The 20,284-nt window shown below is 38.4% G+C and overlaps 1 protein-coding gene and 1 long non-coding RNA gene across 50 annotated transcripts in view; one reads left to right on the top strand and one right to left on the bottom strand.

Moving 5' to 3' along the window:
* anos1b (anosmin 1b) overlaps positions 1–20,284 on the bottom strand; it is a 347,052-nt gene that overhangs the window by 161,273 nt on the left and 165,495 nt on the right. The window lies entirely within an intron of this gene.
* The window catches only part of LOC137488979 (uncharacterized), a 131,038-nt gene that overhangs the window by 34,751 nt on the left and 76,003 nt on the right, over positions 1–20,284 (top strand). For 25 of the 49 annotated variants that reach the window (XR_015522396.1, XR_015522406.1, XR_015522400.1 and 22 more), the window contains one exon: positions 9,303–9,436. This is a non-coding gene — a long non-coding RNA (uncharacterized LOC137488979). Of the gene's footprint in view, positions 1–9,302; positions 10,153–14,110; positions 14,200–16,539; positions 17,972–20,284 lie in introns of those variants that run through there. The other 24 variants (XR_015522416.1, XR_015522412.1, XR_015522414.1 and 21 more) reach the window with 7 other exon arrangements.

Here is a 20,284-nt window from a genome sequence, read left to right as displayed (position 1 = left end):
GCTTCAAGTGTTTGCAACCCCTAATAAGTGTTTGTTTTTCTGTTGAACACTAAAGAAGATTTTTGATGAAAGCTGAAAACCTGTAATTTTGTAGGAAAAGCTTATGGAAGTCAGTGTTTCCAACATTCTTCAAAATATCCTCTTTAGTGTTCAACAGCAGAAAGAAGCAAGTAAAGGTTGAGTAAATGAAGTACTCCTCTTAAAAGTATCCTCCAGTGCACTTATTTTTCCCCAAGGGTAGAAGCAGATATCAATGCCTGAAGCAGTATCTTACAGTCTTTACATATGCAGCATGAACAATGAAGTGGAAGCAGAGAGTCACGCAGAGTTTCTCAAACAAGTCAAGACGAGGAGGAAGAGCATGTTATTAAATCCTGAGGAGGCAAACAGTGTTTAGTTGTTCACAGTTGCTAAGGAACGTCCGATATTGCTGTTTATGCTGTGTATATCAGCCATATTATAAAGGTTTCCCACTGTCAATTAATATTAGCAAAATATGAAGGGCTCATTCACAAAGCCTGAGTTTTTATAGTCACACTATTGTCAGGAGCATTTTCGCTTTTAACAAATAATTATCCAAGACTTTTAGCTTATTAAACGCTTATTTTGCTGCTTATTAACAGTTATTGAGGTAGAATTTGGGTATCAGGGATGTAGAATAAGATAATACTTTATACAGTTGAGGTCAGAATTATTCACCCCCTGTTTATTTTTTCCCTAATGTCTCAGAGAGCAGATTTCTCCAGCACATGTCTGCACATAATACTGTTAATAACTCATCTCTAATAACTGATTTATTTCCTCTTTGTCATGATGACAGTGAATAATATTAGACTAGATATTCTTCAAGACACTTCTATACAGCTTAAAGTGACATGTAAAGGCTTCACTAGGGTAATTAAAATGCTGTTTAAACAATTAAAACTGCTTTTATTCTAGCCCAAATAAAACAAATCAGACTTTCTCCAGAAGAACAAACATTATCAGACACACTGTGAACATTTCCTGAATCTGTTCAACATCATTTGGGGAATATAAAAAATCTAAATCTATTTTTTTAAATGTAAAAACTGCTAAGGTCATTATTATGCATTATTGTACTAGTATCTGGTAAATTACTGTGTACTCTCAGCATCAAGTGGGATAATTTGGTACAGTGCAATAGAGTACCGTATGTATTCATTACGTGGGCAGCAAGGTAGCGTAGTGGTTGGCACTGTCACCTCAAAGCAAGAAGGTCACTGGTTTGAGCCTTGCCTGGGTCAGTCAGTGTTTCTGTGCGGAGTTTGCATGTTCTCCCCGTGTTGGTGTGGTTTCCCGTACAGTCCAAACATATGCGCTATAGGGAAATTGATCAACTAAACTGGCCTAGTGTATGAGTGTTTAAATGAGTGTGTGAGTGTTTCCCGGAGATGGGTTGCAGCTGGAAGGGTATTTGTGCTTAAAACATATGTAGGATAAGTTGGCGGTTCATTCCGCTGTGGCCACCCCTGATTACTAAAGGGACTAAGCCAAAGGAAAATGAATGAATGAATCTATTACATTATACTAACCTGTTCTCTGTTAAACATAATAAAACAGTTCACAGGATTAGGCTAATTAATTGTCTTCAATAGTATATTATACATACTAAACCCAGATTCTATTCATAAACTGTAGACTATAACAGAGAAAACATTCACTGAAGAAAATAATGTCTTATTTATTTTATAGTAGACAGTATTTCTGTTGCAGTCTGAAAGTTTGCTCATATTCTCAGAAATAATGGGACAAAATCTGTCCCTGGGGTGGCACCCTTCTGTTCCTAACAGCCACGTATTAATACCAAAATGTACAAATGTGTATTTTATAGTACCTTAAAGTTACAAAAGTGAACCCTAAAGGTATTAATATTCATCGAGACTGTACCTGATGAAAAAAGGTACACGCCAGTGACATATGTTGTGCCTTTATTCCTGAGTGTGTAGTCACAACATCACCCATAAATATTATTGTTAAAGGCTGCAACCATTTGTTAAGCAGCGCTATAATTCATGTTACAGCAGTCGTCAGTTTCATGAAAACAGAAAGCGCATTACAGTCGATGTGTTTTACTAGTAATTGATGGTTTGCTGACTAACTCTGCTCCGCTGAATTGTTTTGTGGGAAATAAAGCTAAGCAGGATTTTTCTTCAGTGAGGTAGTGGAGAATTAATGCTGTAAAAACAGAGAGAGAGAGAGAAGGAGAGAGCTGAAAGAGTCTGAAAGCGTTTCTAGACTATATTCATTCTGTTAATGAGGATTAAAGAGCATCTCGACTGCACTGAATAAAGCCAAACTACTGTATCTGCCATTCAAAGAACATTTTCATGTTTGATTAAGTTGAAGATTTGCTATAAAGCAAAAACCAACCGCCTAGGAAAAATGAAAAGCATTAGTTTATGATGTGGTAGTGTTCATTCATTCATTCATTCATTTTCTTTTTGGCTTAGTCCCTTTATTACTCTGGGGTCACCACAGCGGAATGAACTTATCCAGCATATGCTTACGCAGCGGATGCCCTTCCAGTTGCAACCCATAACTGGGAAACATCCATACACACTCATATACACTACAGACAATGTAACCTACCCAATTCACCTGTACCGCATGTGTTTGGGCTGTGGGGGAAACCAGAGCACCTGGAGGAAACCCACACCAACACGGCAAACTCCACACAGAAACACCAACTGAACCAGCCAGGGCTCGATCCAGTGACCTTCTTGCTGTGAGGCGGACATGCTACCCACTGTGCCACCGCGTCACCCTCTCATAGTATTTTGATGTTAAAGTCCACATGAACCAGAAGCTGCGACTGTTTTTTTTTTTTTTTCCATATTGTGACGCAGTTCCAAGAGAAACAGAATATGAAATGAGAAACAGTGGGCGTGGCTTGTTTTTGGAACTGCGAGCTGATTGGCTGTAGTGAAGTGGGCATTTCATTCAGAAAGATCAGGAAAGGGGTTTGTGGGCTTATTTTGTGCCGGACCCGGCACCTCATTTTTACCCATCCCCCTCCTCACAAGCACCCCCGCCCTTCACACCACCCCTATCCCCCCACTCTTTACTGTCGTCCACTACACCTTCATCTGTGTGGAGTTTGCATGTTCTCACTGCGTTCGCGTGGGTCAAGGTTTCCCCCACAGCCCAAACACATGCGCTATAGAGGAATTGGGTACGCTAAACTGTCTGTATTGAATGAGTGTGTATGGGGGTTTCCCATTGATGGGTTGCAGCTGGAAGGGCATCTGCTGCGTAAAACAAATGCTGGATAAGTTGGCGGTTCATTCCGCTGTGGAAAATGAAACATCAAATCGAGGATTTTTAATCTTGATTTAATTTCATTTTAAAGTTTGAACCTAAGCTCAATCATTCTTCAAATTTGAGCTGTAACACATTACGAGAAGCTGATTCAGGACAAGATATTAAACAGTCAGGCTCATTTGTGGCAAATCAAGCAGCTTATAAACGCATAAAACACGAAGCGATGAGCAAAATACCAGCAGAGAAACTCAACCCTGGGCTAGCGGAGACACGTCAGGCCATTGTTATGGTAGGCAGCACTTTTAAGAGCTGAACTTGAGATTAAGCTAATAATGAGCTGCGGTGAGACTGAAAGCTCTATTTGGGACTGTTTTTCCACTCTCCTCCTAAGAGTTTCCCATAGCCTTTACACCATTATCCACAACCACACAGACTGCAGCTACTCTGCACACCAAAACCCAGAACAAAAAAAAACAAAAAACAGTCGGATTTGGAAAGTAAAACAGCACATTTTTGCAACTTGTGTGAGGTGTTATGAATTTAGGAGTCTAAAACATCATCCTCATGTTGAGCAATTGATTAAAAAACACTGCAAAAAGGCAATTCTGCATACAAATACTACAGTCATTCATGATTTTCAACCACATTGCTTATATTATCATAGTTTTTACAGCTCCTTGTTAATACTGCACCATAGTGTAGTATAGTGAACCGATATTACAGTAAACTGTGGTGTATTGTAGTATATTAGATTAGATTAGATTCGATTCATGTGTCATTACACATTACACAAGTACAATGCAACGAAATGCAGTTTAGGTGTAACCAGCAGTGCAACAGCAGCAAGTGCAGGATACAGGTATCAGTTATAAAGTGCAGTTAGAGAAACTATGGGGATATTTACAGAGGGATGTACTATCAACTTTATATACAGGTTGTATTAGCTATGAACAGAGATTTACAATAGAGGAATATCAGAAGTGTGCAGATAGCAGAGCAGAGCTGGAAGGCAGGAGTGAAAACCGTCTGTGAGCAGGGTGAGAGGTGTCCTTCAGAATACTGCATGCTCGGCACAGACAGTGTTTCCTCTGGATGTCCTCTATGGCTGGCAGTGTGGTCCCTGTGATGCGTTGGGCAGTTTTCACCACCCGCTGCAGTGCCTTACGCTCAGCAACAGAGCAGCTTCCATACCAGACTGTGACGCAGTTGGTCAGGATGCTCTCTATTGTGCAGCGGTAGAAGTTCACCAAGACGGCTGATGAAAGCTGGTTCCTCTCAAGTTGCCTGAAGAAGAATAGGCTGGTGAGCCTTCTTGAGCAGGCTGGAGGTGTTGATGGTCCAGGAAAGGTCCTTTGAGATGTGGGTCCCCAGGAACTTGAAGGATGAGACGGGCTCAACGGCCATCCTATTGATGTAGATATGATCATGTGAGCCTGTTCGTCCCTTCCTGAAGCCCACAATGAGCTCCTTGGTCTTGTTGGTGTTAAGAAGCAGATTATTGTCGGTGCACTATATTGGCCAGATGCTGTATCTCCTCCCTGTTGGCAGTCTCATATATATATAGGGTATATATAAACTACCTTACATTTGTAGAAAACTACAGTATTGCTTACTTTAGTTTTTGTGTTCCATAGCAACTGTAGAATCACCAGAACAGATTACCTCAAGTACTTTACTATAGCATGCTTCTAAAACACTACAGTATTTACTATATATATACTAAACTAAAATGATCTCTATGTTGGATTCTGAGAGGACTTCACACACACACAAAATACAGTACGCACAGTACAGCGCCCTCGGAGAGCAAGGAATCACTTTAGATTAATCAACATGCAAGGATGTAACATGTAAGGATTCTGACACAGCAACATGAAGCAGACGCTTTACAAAAGTTGTGTGTTGGGGGAAACATCAAACTTATAAAATGTGAGATGGAATCAACTTAAAGGCAGAGAAATGCACCGTATTTGACAGCTGCCACTTCATCCGCCACTTTCACTACAGTACATTTACATGGACACCAATACTCCGCTCTTATGATTAAGATAATACTGATTAAAAGTCGATTAAGAGAAAAAGAAAGTGACCGGTTTGCTGATGAAAGCGAGGACCATGAGAGAGGGGGTGGGTGTAGTGGATGAAAGTGAAGACCATTCATTTCAAATTAATAATGAGCTAATTTTGACAGCCCTAATATATATATATATATATATATATATATATATACTTTAGTCATTGCCTGCTTATAAAAAATGTACTTAATTTTTATTTATTATTTCTAAAAACGAGACGATATTTATTGCTTGTCTAGAAAATGCTTCTTGATTTGAGAGTTTTAAGATATTCGCACTAGAAACAAAACAAAACCCGGGTGTTTGCAGTGGAATAATTGTACAGTAAGCTGTTCTGCTTCATAAGCACAAAGAGGAATTGGTTTTTAGCTTTACATCTTTCATAGCTCCTCAGTTTCATCCATGACCCTGAAAGACGTCTGATCCGCTCATCCGAAAAAATAACAATAGGAGACAAGAGCACAAACCCATATGCACAATCAGAACGGACTGGAGCCGTCGATGACATCATGACATTTATGTGAATTGAAATCTCAGAATAGCAGTGGACGGAGGTTTCCAATAAAGACGAAACTCTTGCCATCTGCTAGAGCGCTTCGTGAGGGAAAACGAGCAGAACCGTTAAAGCGACGCCATCGAACTCTGCAGACCAGCGCGTGGAGTTTCCAGAGCCTCAATGACTAGATACGCCTCTGTGATGATGTCTGCTGTAAATCAGCCGTTATTGAGACAACTGAGACGTACTGTATTTTGCAATGGGAAAGGGAAAATGTCGCTTAAGGATGGATTACACTTATATATGAATTATATACAGTTGAAGTCAGAATTATTCGCCCCCAATTTCTGCTTAACGGAGAGCAGATTTCTCCAGCACATGTCTAATCATAACAGTGTTAATAACTCATCTCTAATCACTGATTTATTTCCTCTTTGTCATGATGACAGTAAATAATATTAGACTAGATATTCTTCAAGACACTTCTATACAGCTTAAAGTGACATGTAAAGGCTTCACTAGGGTAATTAGGGTAACTAGGCAGGTTAGGGTAATTAGGCAAGTTATTGTATAACGATGGTTTGTTCTGTAGACTATCCAAAACAAATATAGCTTAAAGGGGCGAATAATATTGAGCTTAAAATGCTGTTTAAACTATTAAAAACTGCTTTTATTCTAGCCCAAATAAAACAAATCAGACTTTCTCCAGAAGAACAAACATTATCAGACACACTGTGAACATTTCCTCAATCTGTTCAACATCATTAAGGAAATATAAAAAAAAAATCAAATAAAAAAATCAAAGGGGGCTTAATAATTCTGATTTACACTGTATATAAATATACTAGAACTCACAGTGAATGCCTTTCACATAGCTGTGCATTTATACGTCTGCGTGCTGTTTGTGTTGCTCTGACAATAATACCTCCTAAACACTAGTAGTAAATGGGCTTTCTTCCACCACATTATTATTATTATTATTTTTTTTAATTATGTGAACACAAAAATATATCCTAGACCAATGGTCTCAAATTTAATTCCTGGAGGGCCAGGAATTGTTGATGGTCATCTGGCCATCAGGAAGGAAGAGGCGGAGAACTGACAAACTTAAAATAAACTTAAGGAGAAAAATAAAACAAACAACTGGAACCAAAAGCTCCTCTTTCATCTTCACTGGTGTCTCTCCTCCTCTTGATCCAGAGCTCCTCTGTGGGACTCGACACCAGTGCGAGAAACAGGTGCTGCTTCAGTAGTTATCACTTACGTGATCGAATCCCACGGCTCTCAGCCCCACCCCACTCCATACCCCATCACCCCTCGCTGGCCGGGGCACCCCGAATTAGTGCATACTTCTGGGGGAGTTGCTTGACATCATGGCATCCGCAAGACCTGGGAAATAGACAGGGTGAGAGAAATGAGATGGAGAAATTGAGGAGAGACAGAGAGAGGGGACAAAGGGAAAAGAAGTTTGTTTCTGCTCTGTGTCGACTTCCCTGTCTTTATCCACGGTGTTACGGATCCTGTGATCCTCTCCATGTGGGTGGACGGCAGCAGACTTCGGCCCCTGGCTGACAGCACTTTTTGTACAGTAGCTGCCGCTCCTTAATCACGGATGGACGAGTTTCTCCAGCACTGAGGGTGTCTTGGACAGTGTGTTCCTTCTTCTCCTGGGTTTGATGACCACCTGGCTGTTAGGAAGAAAGAGGTGGAGAACTGACAAACTTTAAATAATTTGATCATGAAGCGTGTCTGTTTCCCAGCACATACGCATTTGCCTTTTGTGACCCATCATCAACTAAACACTAAACAATAGCTGGCAGGCTCTCTGACCTCTCAAAAGTGCCAGAGCAATAAATAACTGACGTAAAACAGTGTTCTTAGCCCCTGAAGAACTCCACTTCATCCAAAAGACGAAGAAAACCCCTCACTGCATTTAAAATCTCCAATGTCCACATTTATTAATGCAAATCATTTCTTCTGTTTCAGACTGACGCAACATCTGTGCTTAGTTTGGAAACCAGCTGGCATGCTCTTGTTCATATCACTAATCAGAAGGGTCTTAATTCATACTTTAATTACTTAAAGACGCGTCTTTATGCTAAAATCTGTTTAATAAGTGAGTTTAAACACAGTAGTGTGTGAATATATGCAGCTTAAATAGTACAGAGGTTTAATTTGATTACTTTTGTAATCAGACTTAATCATCCATCTGCAGAAACACTGTGATTGACATTCTCCCCTTTGTACGTGTCATCAGAGGGGGATAAGCCCCGCCCATTAGTGCTCATCTCTCCATCTCATTAGCATAAACAGCAGGCCTGAGTGAGAAGCAGCCGTCTGTCCATTAGCCATTAGAGTGTTTGAGCTGCTGAAGATGATGTCAGCATAGACTAAGAGGATTATAGATGTGGAGTTCTAGATTGACAGAGACAGGAGCGACATAGACTGACCCAAGCATGAACACAGACTCACACTGATGCAGACCTTTTACACAGATAACGTTAATACTTCTTTGAATCTGCCACTATGCTGACACACAGGCATTTTTAGCTCCACCCTGTTTTAGAAAGAACACAGTCTCATTTGTATTTAAAGCGACAGTCACTCAAAATCAAAAGCCTTATGTTGCTGGGGTATATTTGCGAGAATAGTCATAAATCTATGGTGCATCCATAGAGGCAAATAGAATAGTGAGGGCGGCGTCCGCGAACTGGTCACTTTCTTTTTCACTTTCGGGTTAAGAAGCAGCGTGATCACCATTCGCCTAGAGCGCCAGTTCAGCTTGCAGTTCAGGTTTGTGCACGCAACAATTGGGCGGGGCTTAAGTTTCATATCCACGTCACACCGAAACAGCTAAAGACTCGTTATCAAGACAATTAATTTGAAGTACTAGAATTCGACTCTTTTAAAGATGAATCAATTGTTTTAAACACTGTGCACTTTCAGATTTAAGCCTCAGCTGGATACTTCACAGCTGTGTTACACACTACATGGAAGGTCATTCTCAAATACCCATAATAGGGACTCTTTAAAGTTTTTCAGCTGAACATTAGCAAAAAAAATCACCATAATGTATAAATATTTGTTTGACGTACTCTAAACTGAAACGTGAAGAGAGGGTGGGGCATATTTTAGCTCCTCCCCTTTTTAAAAACAGCCAATAGTGTTTAGTTTTTTTCACAGCTCTGCCAGTTGAATTGAAAAGCCAATTAGAAGAAGGGGCGGGGCATGTCAGAAACTAGAGAGCATTTGATTGGCCAGAAGATTTGATGAGAACTGAAGTGTCAGGTGACAAAAAAAAGTCCATTTAGGTGGAAATGACAAACTGCTAGCTTTACATATTTCCATCTTCTAAATGTGGATTTTGTCAGTGTTTTGGAGCACACTAGCTTATAGATATCCTCAAGTCTAACATACTGACATCTGAAAACTTTCTTTCATTATCACAGGACATTCAGCGCTGCCGGTTGTCTGTTCTCCTACCAGCTGGCCAAACTACCACCCAGCAGGCCTGAGTGTTTTGTTCTGCTCAGTCAAACTGTGACCACATCGAGACTGGAGAGTCTGCATACTGAAGCATAAGGTCAGACACGTGTTTATTTCCACAAGCGGCCATGCTGGAGGCAGGAAGGCAAACCTCAGACTTCACTGCATCCACAAACACTCTTGGTAGGGAGCATGCTGTCCTACAGGTGTGCACTAAATATATATAATGTGCGACTGCAGACAGTTGAACCACATTTGTGACTCAGTTCTGGATATGCAGCTGAAGTCAAGAGTATTTACCTTCCTGAGATTTGTTTCTCTTGTTTAAATATTCCCCAAATGATGTTGAACAGATTGAGGAAATGTTCACAGTGTGTCTGATAATGTTTGTTCTTCTGGAGAAAGTCTGATTTGTTTTATTTGGGCTAGAATAAAAGCAGTTTTTAATTGTTTAAACAGCATTTTAAGCTCAATATTATTCACCCTTTCAGCAATATTAGTGTTGGATTGTCTCCAGGATAAACCATCGTTATACAATGACTTGCTAATTACCCTAACTTTTAGTCTAATTACCCTAATTAGGCCTTTAATAGTCACTTTAACGTGTATAGAAGTGTCTTGAAGATTATTTAGTCAAATATTATTTACTGTCATCATGACAAAGAGGAAATAAATCAGTTATGAAAGTTATCGATTATTAGAAACGAGTGTGTGTGCGTGAACTTTGCAACGACATTGTGTGTGACTCATCATTGCAGAAAGGCTTGAATTAACTTCACAACAAATACATCAAATAATCATTGGGACAGTTCTTACTGTAGTATTTCTCACAAATGTTCCTTGAGATCTTCTTCCTTCGTGTCTGTCACTGTACTGTTTATCTGACACAGCCGAATACTGAGGCACGTGGGAACGGTGGGCGGGGAGAACTAGCATTAAAGGCACAGGCAACAAAAACAGCTACAGTGCGTTCAGAGCTGAAAATACACTGTTCTGAAAGGTCTAATAAATAATCTGACGGGGGTTTTGAGCTGAAACTTTACACACATTCTGGAGACACAAAATACTGATCTCAAATCTAAAATAGGTGCCCTTTAAAATAAAAGCAAGTCTTGAATGAACAGGATAAAACATGAGGATGTGTGTACTTAAATACACTCAGCATATCTGATATCAAGTATTGTAATGAACACTGAATAAACATCCACGTGAGACTACAGTCTTTCTGCTGACATATATATATATATATTTTAGGTGAACATGACATGAGCAAAATATAATAATTTCAACACCAAACAGCCTTGTGTACAGTAATAGATACTGTAAATCATGCTTGATATGATATGTAAATCCAAAGCCCTGCTCAAACGTGTATAATTACACTTATGTGTGTGTGTGTGTGTGTGTGTGTGTGTGTGCTGATTACAGTATATGGTTCTTCAAGGAGATAAAATAAAATATATATGAATAAACAACAATCCAAGGTTAAAATATAATATAATAAAATTAAATAAAAATGAATAAAATAAAATAATAAAATAACATTTAAAAATAAGTATAAATAAAAAAACGCTTAAATATAATCAACAATAAATAAATAAATATATAATATAAATAAATATGCATAAAATATACATATTATGTACATAATATTATATACATAAAATAAAAAGAATATATATATATATATATATATATATATATATATATATATATATATATATATATATATATATATATATATATATATATATAAAACAAGATGAAATATAATAGAATTATTAAAATGTAAATAAAGTAAAATAAGATAAAAATACAACTAACATAATGAAGAATAAAGTAAATAAAAATAATTAATATAAATATTATATAAAATATATTTAAAAAACTAAACAAAATTTTATGAAAGAATATAATAATATATGAATTAACGTAAAATGAAAAATAATAATTAATTAATAATTAAATAAATCTAAATAAATAAAAATTAAAGGTAGCAGATTTACAGAGCACCTAGCAAAGATGACCGTCAGCCATGCAGCTCCAGCATTTATGTCAGTGCGGCCTCTGTAATGTGATATACATGAGAGTTCATTAAAGACAGGAAGTTTATCAGAACATTTCAGTCGCAGCTCTGAGTAAAGAAGACAAGCGTGAGCCGAGCTTTCCACAGATGCCAATAATAAGTCTCTGGAAAAAAAGCAGCTGCAGCGAGCGGATAATGAAGGCTTCTTTGGAAAGCCCTAATTATCTTTAACACTGGCACTTTTGGGAAAACAGAAACAATAGCGCTAGTCTTACACATCCACGCCATGAGGGCACAGTCATGATTCCATGTTGAGATGTGCTAACGTTTATTTTCCATAGTTTTGTATTAGATTGAAGAATTAAGATGAAGTCAATGTGAACTGAAGAAACAAGCGGGATTCAGAGATTCAGAATTAGGCCAGAGTTATACAGACGAATGATATGGAGGCTACTGTACGTGTGTAAAACAAATCAGCAAACCACAAAATACAGTCAGTCAAATTAGTCATACCTTTTATTATTCACATGTTTTGGGAGAAGCCTGTGTCATTTCCGATAAAAAAATAAATAAAAAATAAGAACTTCCTGATTAAATAAAAGTAACTTTAAGTGAAAATTGGCCAGGGCTATGAATAATTTCAGGCTTGACTGTATATAGTCAAAATTATTAGCCCTATTATAACTTCTGTAAAATGTGTATTATTTATTCATTCATTCATTTTCTTAACAGCTTAATCATTTTATTAATCACAGCGGAATGAACCGCCAACTATTTCAGCATATGCTTTACGCTGTGGATGCCCTTCCAGCTGCAACCCGATTTAGTAAATTCCCCTATAGCGCATGTGTTTGGACTGTGGGGGAAACCGGAGCACCTGGAGGAAACCCACACCAACACAGGGAGAACATGCAAACTCCACACAGAAACACCAACTGAGCCAAGGTTCGAACCAGTGACCAAGCGACCTTCTTGCTGTGAGACGAGAGCTCTACCTACTGCGCCACTGCGTCGCTCCTATCAACATTATTATTATTATCGTTATTATTATTATTATGAATAATATTTTTATTATTAATATTTTTATCGTTATTGTTATTATTAATATTACTATATTTTTATTATTAATATTATTATCATTATTATCATCATTATTATTATTTTATTATTATTATGCTTATTATTATTATTATTATTATTATTATTGTTATTCTCCTTAATAGTATTATTATTATTATTATTATTATTGTTATTATTAGCATTGTTAATATTATTTTATTAGTATTATTTTATTATTATTATTATTATTATTATTATTAACATTATTATTATTATTTGTATTGTTATTAATATTATTATTATCATCATCATTAGTATTATTATTATTAATATTATTATCACTATTATTATTATCATTATCATTATTATTATTAATATTTTTATTATTGTTATTATTATTATTATTATTTACTATTCTTATTATTATAATTATATTTTTTTATTATTTTATTATTATCAATATTATCATCATCATTATTATGTTTGTTATTATTATTATTAACAATATTATTATTATCATTTTTATTATTAGTAGTAGTATCTGAGTACCAGTGTTGTTTTGTCAGATAATCCAGTGTGCTCAATGTTTTACTGAGACACATAAAAATAAAATAAATTTAAAAGAGAGACAGCCAGGATGACTTGCTTATTTTCCAGAACACACTGGGGTCTGTGTTTCACAGCTTTCACCAAACAAAACCAAATAAACTGCGGGCAGCACATGCTGACCAAGATTACACAAAGAGAAACCAGTTTACATTATTTCAATGGGGAAAGCGTGAATCACGAGTTACAGGAAGAAATCCCAGCAGCGAAGGTGGAAAAAAGGGAGGCTTGTTAGTCTGTACGGAGCATTTTCAACGTGAAGCTCAAACTTTGGGATAAAAGTGTATCCGACAACCTCCCCAAACTGCTTATTCAGAGTGTAAATGGAGCGTCGTTTACTTGTGGGAAGTCCCAGGACACACTGTAAAACACTGAAGGTCTTCAGGACGCCACTGCACATGAAAGATATCTGCACATCAGCGGTTTTGGGATTCGTGTTTTAATTTTTATGTTTATTTTTGCTTTTGAACTGCATCAATTTTCCCAGAGATGGGCATCCGCTGACCCGCACGCGCAAAAGTACATACGGAGAGCGCAACATGTCTGATTATGCACACAGTGTATGAAGTAAACATGTTGTCAGATCATGCTTATATTTTCACAGACAACCGTGGTGTATTTCATCTACTGTAAAGGGCTGTTCTGCTACTACTAATGTGTATTTCGCTATTTGAGAACTAAAATAAGACTCTTGTGATTGAAAACACTGATCATCTGTGATTTGTGTCCACCGCTGTGCATGGCTGACCAGCGCTGTAGTGAACTCCTCAAGGGTTAATGAGCAGGAGCAGACTGAACTGTGAAGGTGGAGTTGGTTTATCTGTGTTTGCAGAGTTATTTCATTTTACTTGGTTATAATCAGCTGACATGTGCTGAAGCGGGGTTTGGGTGCTCGAGCACCTGCCCTTCTCTCGGAGAGAAAGTTCTCCCTCCTTTACACACGGATCCCCTATCCGCAACACCCACCATGCTCTTCAGCTTCGCGATCAGCCCCTGCCTCAGTCGTTAACCAGATCAGTTAACATGCACCAGTTTTGCCTTCAAAATCTTTTTTAATATGAACAACTCTCTGTGGTACAGTAATCTCCCTGTGTGCTGTTCTACTGTGCTGCTGAGGAGTAGATGATGTCTGCGTCATAGGATGATGACGCATGTCCCTCAAAGATTATGTAAGTCACATGAAATCCGACATAACCGTTTCACACTGCGCTCGCACCGCAGAACATCAGATCTGTGTCTGATTTAAGACTACATATGAAAGTGGCTCAGATCCGACCTGAAAAGATCAGACTCCATTTGGTTTGGGCTGGTATTACCTGAGTCACATGAGGGGGAAAACATCAGAATCGGGCCACATTTGGCTGCAGTGGGAACGTTGCCATAGTTGGTGACCCTAAATGACATGGGCGTTCATAGGCCTATTTTAGGGGGGCTATATTTCTACTCAGCCCCCCTAAAACTTTTGCGATCAGCTCATGAACTCTACACTAAATGATCGCCTCAGTCCTCTTTAAATTTGATAAGGAAACGACGGAAGAATTCGGCTTCTCCCCATCTTTTGTTCTTCAAACAAAATCAGCAAACCACTGGCAGGTGAACAAGGTGTGTGTTTATCCCTCAATTGTTATACTGTCTGCTTATTTGCAGTTCTTTAATATCGATAACCTTGTATCAGCTGTATCCAATGTCACGCAGAAGCGGTCGGGTTTCAGCACAGCTGTTTCCTCCAGTGAAAAATCTAACACTTAACAAACATTTCACTATTTTCATTTCAAAATTAACTACCAATATTAAACACTTTACAGTTTGTGTGGCGTTAACTACACCATACAGTCCTGCAGAGAAAGGATTCAACACGGTGACAGAAACAATCCCTTGTTAGAATGTGCTGGATTACCCGTCACTGAGTCACTGACAGAGATAGAGGCATCAAGTGTTGACTAGTGTTAAAACAAATGCTTCTTATTTATTATTACCATTCAGACCGTCAAATATGTGAATTAGCATGTACGTTTAGAAATATATATTTATATGTGTGTCATTTAATTATAAAAGTGGCAGCTTATTTATTTAATACATGGAAACAAAAAATGCTCCTGAATATAGAAAGTGCTTTTTACTACAGTAAACAGGGGGGCTGAGCCTATTTGGCTTATTCAGAACTCAAATGGTTATGCCTGTCTATGTAATACTTATGAATGTAATATTAGGCTATATATATATATATATATATATATATATATATATATATATATATATATATATATATATATATATATATATATTACCTTATAAGGAGCTGAGCCCCCCTAAAATGTAAATCCTAAAATCGCCCCTGCTAAATGGTATATAAAGAACAAAGTATTACTGTAAGTTGAGACATTTAGAAACCAAAATAAAATACAACATCAACGCCACAAGCCCTGAACAAACAACCACAAAATACACTGGAGCTTCTATTTTCATACTGTAGTGGTTTGCTGGCCAATGTATTTTCCTAATGAATCCTGATGAATTTGGCGTTGTCACACATTTACAGGTTTAGGAAAGTCAGGAAGAGATAAAAACAATAGTCAAAAACTTTAATTGAACTACAAATAAGTGAAGTTTATTTATACACTAATGTCGAGAGGATCATGTGCTGGTGATTGCTTGTAGCCGGTCCCGCATTATTCACTTCCCTTTTCACCAATCAGACGATTCCTAAGCCACTATAAATACCCTCAGCTCCATATCACAGCCATCTTCATTGTAAAATATCCCCCCTGCCTACATGGGTGGCCCAGTGGTTAGCACTGTTCCCTCACAGCAACAACGTCACTGGTTCTAGTCCTTACCAAGCCAGCTGACTTTTCTGTGCAGAGTTTACACATTCTCCTCATGCTCACGTGGGTTTTGCTGAGGGTTCCCCGGTTTCCTCCCACCGTCCAAAAACATGCAGCTTAAGTTAATTGACTAATCTAAATCAGCACATGGTCATGCTAAGTAGTTCTCTCTTAAAAGCGATCACTGTCTGTTCATCAGCTATTACAGCAGGAGAGTTCTCCACGTCTACCTGAACTCAAACTCCCCTCTTGCCCTGCAAACGGGAGGGAGCCCCAGACTCGAAGATCTTATGAGCTCAGGGCTCTCTCAGCATGACAAACACGCTTTATAATCACTCATCAGCTGAGTGTGAACTCTTGAAGAACTAATTCAACTTTAATGATAAAACAAACACTCAGCATGTTAAATCAGGAAGTATAAGGGACAGTGCACCAGAAAACCAGTGATCTTTCATCATTTCATCTTTCAGCTGTCACCGCTGACTTCTATAGTGTCGATTTTCCTACTATGAAAGTTTCCAGCTTTCTTTAAAATGTATATATTTTCCATGTTCAACAGCAGAAAGAAACTATAAAGGCACGTGACATAGTGAGTAAATTAGAAATGTCTGATCTCTTTAAAGTCTCTGAAGCCTGGTTCTCTCTCCTCCCTCGCTGTCATCACATCTCCTCTTATCTTCCCAGACCCCTCTGAGAGATTCTGTAACCGCACATACTGGAGGGAAAGACAGATGAGCTGAGAGAAAGGAGACAGGAGGACACGAGCGAGAGAGAAAAGAGAGAAGCCTCCAGCTGAGAGCTCCACGCTTGCGATTGACAAACAGTACGGCTAGGCCAGGACAATGAATCGGAGTGAACACATATCCGCAATTTAGCATAAACTATGACTGTCATTGACATGTTGTGAAGGAAACACGGTTTTGTGATTAGTGCTAAATCTCTTTCGTCAGCCAGAGGGCGCTCTTGTGCAAAAAAAATCTAAATATGCCATGAAGAAGAAGGCCCAGAGTGGTTGCTAAACAAATAGACTTGTGACTAATAAGCCCAAAACTGGTGGCGCAGTGGGTAGTGCTGTCGCCTCACAGCAAGAAGGTCGCTTGGGTTGGCTAAATTTGCCGTAGTGTATGAGTTTGAATGAGTGTGTGTGGATGTTTCCCAGGGATGGGTTGCGGCTGGAAGGGCATCCGCTGCGTAAAACATATGCTTGATAAGTTGGCGGTTCATTCCGCTGTGGTGACCCCAGATTAATAAAGGGACTAAGCTGAAAAGAAAATGAATGAATTCCAAGACTACTGAATATTTCAAATAGGGTTTATAACACAGCTAACGTTATAAAGAGAGTTTGGAGTAGAAAAGCACATTATTAAAGGCCCTGGTAAACTTCAAAGGAAATGAAGAAGAAGGTCGCTGGTTCGAGCCCCTGTTGGGTCAGTTAGCATTGATGTGTGGAGTTTGCATGTTCTATTGGCTGTAGTGTCTGTGTGTGTGTGCGAGAGTGTGTGGGTTTGTATCCCAGTGTTGCGGCTGGAAGGGCATCCGCTGCGTAAAACATGTGCTGGATAAGTTGGCGGTTCATTCCACTGTGGCGGTTCCTGATTAATAAAGTTACTAAGCTGAAAAGGAAATGAATGAATGAATGAATGAGTTGGTAAACAATAAACATAATTGTCACATAAAATAACCAAACTGAGCAGAAGCCTCTTAAGTGCTGTTCTTACTTAGAGTTTTTGCCTTCTTTCTAATCCAAATATCTTATACAGTCTTAAGTCAAGAAGCATTCTCCTGGCAAGCAAAACACATCTTGTTTTCAGAAATAATGACTAAGAATTATTAGAGTGTTTTCTTAAAACAAGCTAAATAATCCGCCAAAGGGGTAGAGCTGAAGATCTGTGCCCAAACCTGATGAATTTCTATCATTTTAGACGGGGTCGGGCCGGGCTTGGGCTTGCTTGGTAAATGATGTGATGCATTTGGATTAGCACAAGAAATTAATTAATTGATTTGTTGCAACATTGAAATCCCTCCCTGCAAAGGTGAAACAATTGATGTCAGAGAAGTGAAGCAGAGCAATTGTTTACTGCGGTGAAGCCGGCCGCTCGTCATTCTAGCCGCCAAGGTATTTCAGCAGTCGCTCATACACTGTGTATTATTGTAGAGCATTAAACAGCAATGTACAGCGAGCTGACAGGGAAGATGACGAGGCCACTCACTACATTGAAACCGCTGTCATGGAAAATGAAGTATATGTTCTTGGCTGGTAGAAGATGAACAAACAGTCCCACCCAAAACATGCTAAATTATCCAGAACAGGAACTCTGCAGCAGCAGCAGTGAACGGGTGTTCAGCGCAGCTCAGTGAGTTTAGGACTGCGCTGAAGACATCTACAGTTGATTCAATAATGTTCCCCCTCAAAAACAGGCAGGTTGATCTTGGTGACTAAAGGATTTTACTAATTATTCATTCATTTTCTTGTCGGCTTTATAAATCCAGGGTCGCCACAGCGGAATGAACCGCCAACTTATCCAGCAAGTTTTTACGCAGTGGATGCCCTTCCAGCCGCAACCCATCTCTGGGAAAATTTTCTAATTAATTATAACTAAATATTAATTATACCATAAATGCAAATTGTAGGCAGAGTATACAGGCTAATGTTGGCATTATTCTTTTAATATTCAACTTCACCGTCGCCTTAATGCCAAATTGAGAAGAGAAGTAGCGAAACAAATCTCGCAGAGCCTTTATCTTAGCTTCATTAATGCCAAAAACCGTCATAATTTATAATGTATTTTAATTTAATTTGTTAAGAAAGACTTCTTTTTATTGGCGTGTTGGCCAGTTTAAAGGCTAAGTATACAGTATGTAGTGCTGAGATGTTACGCTGTTACAGAGGACTTTTTTTTTTTTTCTTTGCTGTAACTTCCAAGTGGCCTATAGTCTACGCTTGTTATGAATAAATGATGTTAAAACACATATAAACAACACATTCATGAAAAAAGGCAAAAGAGCTGTGTGCCTGTGCACATTTGAATAATGTCGGGCTGTAAACAGGTTCGGCTTTTAAAAAGCTGCCAGTCAAAATGTACTGTCGGGCCTAACTTTGATGGCCCGATTACAGCTCTACAATGGGGTAAGCAAGATAATCTTGAGTTCGCTTTATTTTGCTCACCCCATTGGCAGATTACTTAAAACTAATTTAAAAAAGCTTTTTAATGTTGACAAGATATGATTTGTATATTTTTGCTTATAGAAAATGCTTCTGGATTTAAGAGTTTTTAGATATTTGTACTAGAAACAAAACAAAACTAAACAAAAAGCAGGAAAAGTTTAAGAGAAAACGTCTCTTATATGTATAACCGAGCAACTTCTAATGTAACTCCAATCACTGCTCCGCTTGTCTTTCTGCAGCCCCTCAACTTGTCAGAGTTTTTGACTTTGCATGATGTTAGACGCTCAAACTATACACTTATCTTCTTTAAGAAAGTATTTGTTGCCACTGGAGTAAATGTAAAAATCACAAGTCACAGCAGAACATGACACAGAGGATGCACCACAGCATGATAACAGTAATCATGTTTTATTGGCGTGCTCTATGATTGGTAATAGTGCAGGATTTAATACAGCAGGTCAAAGTCTTTAAAATGTCAGGAGGTTCACAAATCAGAATTATTCACCCCCCTTTGATTTTATTTTTTTGTTAAATATTTCCTAAATGATGTTGAACAGATTGAGGAAATGTTCACAGTGTGTCTGATAATGTTTGAGTATTGGTAACGGAGGCCAGCTAGTGAAGTGCTGTGCAGGTAAACCTCACTCCTCTGACCTCTAAAGGTGCTTTAGCCCAGATAATAGAGGCCATGGTCTTTAGCCTCCTTGTTATAGCAACTGACTCCCATGCGGAAGGTCGCCAGTTCGATCCCAGCTCGGAGCGGGTTGGGTGCAGTAAGACCGGCAGGGTTACATAATGCTACTTTTACCTGAGTGTGATTTGTCTGTACTCTTTACACCACTGGTGAACATCCATGATCCTGGAGCAACATTCAAATCAGCCAATCAGGATTAAGAGATATATTTACCGTTTAGTTTGGGCTTATAGTTAGGTTTATGCAGTTCTACATGATTGTTATTCCACAATTATTTCTGATTTCGGGAATAGTTTACAGTTATGGCTGGGTTTAGGGGTAGGGAATAGATATGGATTATATTTTCCTACAAAAATGATGTTCCAGGATCAAGATAGATGTTAATCCAGGATCGCATCGTACTTGACAAAATCATGACGTGCGTCTCACCCCTCCTCTGATAACAATAAATAAATAGTTAATATAATAGTTGCAGTACATCTCGAGCATACGCCAGATTATAGTCTGTTTGAAGAGTTTGGCTGGCAGCCTATAGCAAAAATAATACTTAAAGGATATAACCAAACACT

Source organism: Danio rerio, chromosome 22 (assembly GCF_052040795.2).
Source record: "Danio rerio strain M-AB ecotype USA chromosome 22, GRCz13ab, whole genome shotgun sequence".
In the NCBI taxonomy this organism is placed as follows: domain Eukaryota; kingdom Metazoa; phylum Chordata; class Actinopteri; order Cypriniformes; family Danionidae; genus Danio; species Danio rerio.
The sequence above is the reverse complement of the archived record's forward strand: the minus strand, read 5'-3'. Positions and strand labels throughout refer to the sequence as shown.